Below are 2734 nucleotides of genomic sequence, written 5' to 3'. Positions count from 1 at the left end.
GGGAAATATAGTCCCTCGCTTCGGCAAGGGATGAGCGGCTCGCGGGTCTAGGACTATAATTCCCAGAAATCGCCGCGCGGGCCAGCCATTTTGAGCGTTGCTAGGAGACAGAGACGCCCCTGGAGGAGGAGGAGGGAGCAGGTGAGGGGAAGAGTTGCTGGGTAGGGAATAGCCCCTTATGTTGGGGAACCCGACGAGCCTTGTACTGGACCTTGGTGCCACTTGGGTTGGGGAGGAGTAGGGTGGTAAGTGTGTGTGGGGGGGACCCAGAGTTGGACCCTTTTCCCCCACCCCATCAAGTCAGTTACAAAATGGGTGCAAAGAAATGGGGTTCAGACAGAAGTTTTCGGGATAAATGGGTGGGGGGAGAGGGAGATGGTCCTCCAGGATTTTTAGGGGCTGTCCCCATTTTGTAGGGAGCTCCCCCAAATGCTGCAGAAGTTACGCAAGTGTCTTGACCTGGTTGTGCCATGACATCTGCATCGCAACTCTCGTGAGCACCCCGATTTCAATGAAAGATATGTGAAATATGGGATAATGCTTATTTCCAAAAGGATGACACCCACCCTGCAGAGTTTATTTACACAGACCTACCCTGGTATCAGTGTCTGATCCTTCGACTGATTATTGCTGAAATATGAGACAAGGGGCATTCTCTCTTGACCTACTAGACCAGGAGTCAAAATGGGCTTGAAAGGTGGCACTATTCTTTGGAGACTGCCATTTTGTGCTCCAGAACCTAAGCTTTTACTTTAAAAAAAAAACCCTTTAGATCTTATGGGTGCAAAGGGAAATCCAAGTATAAACAGATATGGTGTCTGCAGACAGAGTACAACCATTATCTCTGAGAGATGTGAACATCTCAATGTGATGTTAACTCCGAAACATGATACATTACATGACATCACTTGACTATTTCACTGTGGATGTAAGCCAGCAAGAAGAGGGACAATCACATTATGAAGATGTACAGAATATTGTCGATGGCATCTCATTTTGTTCCAATGAGATTGGGAAAGTATCATGATTTATTCCCCCCCCCCCCCGACCTGTGCATAGGACATGGAGACATTATGTTCATTTATTCTGTAGGATAACAAATAATGGACATCTTTTAAAATAAGGGAAGAGCAATTACTCTCCCTATGACCAAGCAATGTCATTGTAACGGAACAAAAGTTGTCCTATAGGGCTACCTGATAAAGGCAACAATCTTATAAAATCCTGTGTTCTCTGACAAGCCTAGATTATGGAAAATTAGATAGAGACACTGCCAGTTGGCTAATTAAGAAAATTCCAATGTCTGAAAACTTTTTTTAAATACTATGTCCAGTGTACATTTAAAAAAAATACTTTGAAAATTGCTCTCCTCTTGGTATTTATAAAGGTCTTTTCAGCAAGGGAGAACCTAAGTAATTGACTAATAGAGACTAGTGAAACTGACTACACACAAAATATTGTCAAATACACACAGGTTCACTGTAATATTTAGATGGCTGTGTAGATGGAAAGCTGAATGGAGCTCCTAAGAAAATTTTCACAGTAAATTTCAGCTTTACTTTTTGAAAATTGACCTTTTTGAAATTTCTACATTAGCAACATTGAAAAGCAGTTAGAGAACTAGTTACAATGGCTAAAAAGCAAAACCAAAAATCAAACATGGAGGGACTTTTTTAATTACACTGCTTAGGAACAAGGCCAAAGAAACCTCAGCTCAAAAAAGTTGCTGCTGCTGAACTTTGAGACAGCACCCCAGAGCTTCATTCACCCAGGGTGAACATACTGTACAAGCCATCCCACCTTGCTCTTGGGACGTGAGAAAAGATAAAATATTTTGAATTTAAGCTTTCTGCATTTTAATTTTGTTTGGCACTTAGACATCATAGTGAGAGATGATTTATAATAACAACTTCAGATAAACAGATGTACAAAGTAAATTGAAAAAAGCAAAAAAAAACAAGTTTGCTTTTCTGCTAACTTCTTGCATGTTTCACAAATAAATCACCTGTGAACATAAAGTACAAAAAAACCCAAACGGAACATCAAAATTAGTACAGATCTAGTGTATTTAAGAGGCAGTCCTTTAAAGCCTATGAATAGTTTTTACAGTTCCACAACTTACTACATTTTTCAATATATGAAGGCTTTGTAAAACTCAGCATCATTTCTGTGTAAGGCAAGATATGCCACTTACAAGTTTACAGCTGGAGGGGAAAATTGTGTGCTGTTTAAACCTGGAATCAGTGAAACATATCAATAATTTACAAGGTAGAAGAAAATCCATGCACTGACAAACATACCCAGTTCTTTAAATTGTTCTGTTTGTATAACTCAGACCAGCACTGCTGTGAAATAAAATTGCTGGAAAAGAACTTTCTGGATGTTGACACTGCAAATGAGTACACTAAATACCCCCCCCCTTTAATGCCATTCCCATATTCAGTACTACTGCAACATTTTAAAGTTAGAATAGGGTTCTCTCAAACTAGCTGTATGGTCATGGACACAAATTTCATCAGCTAGCTAACTTTCAGTAGATTGAGTAGATAAACTGGGCATGCAGTCCAGTTAAATTTCTACAGTGATCTTTCCAAGTGAAGATGGTGGAAGATTACATCTTTTTGGGTGCAATATACAAGCTAATAGGCATACTGTGGCAATTAACTACATCTGGTTGCATGATTTCTATAAATTTGTTCTTGAAATATAGCCAATGCATTTATAATATTTATTT

The 2734-nt window shown here is 39.6% G+C and overlaps 1 protein-coding gene across 1 annotated transcript in view; it reads left to right on the top strand.

The window, feature by feature from the left end:
* Positions 1–84: 84 nt before the first annotated feature.
* The window catches only part of TTLL10 (tubulin tyrosine ligase like 10), a 204386-nt gene continuing 201736 nt past the window's right edge, over positions 85–2734 (top strand). The window contains exon 1 of the mRNA XM_042852868.2: positions 85–141. The gene's annotated coding sequence lies outside the window, so the exon portion shown is untranslated. The remainder of the gene's footprint in view (positions 142–2734) is intronic.

Source organism: Chrysemys picta, chromosome 21 (assembly GCF_011386835.1).
Source record: "Chrysemys picta bellii isolate R12L10 chromosome 21, ASM1138683v2, whole genome shotgun sequence".
Classification (NCBI taxonomy): Eukaryota; Metazoa; Chordata; order Testudines; family Emydidae; genus Chrysemys; species Chrysemys picta.
The sequence above is the reverse complement of the archived record's forward strand: the minus strand, read 5'-3'. Positions and strand labels throughout refer to the sequence as shown.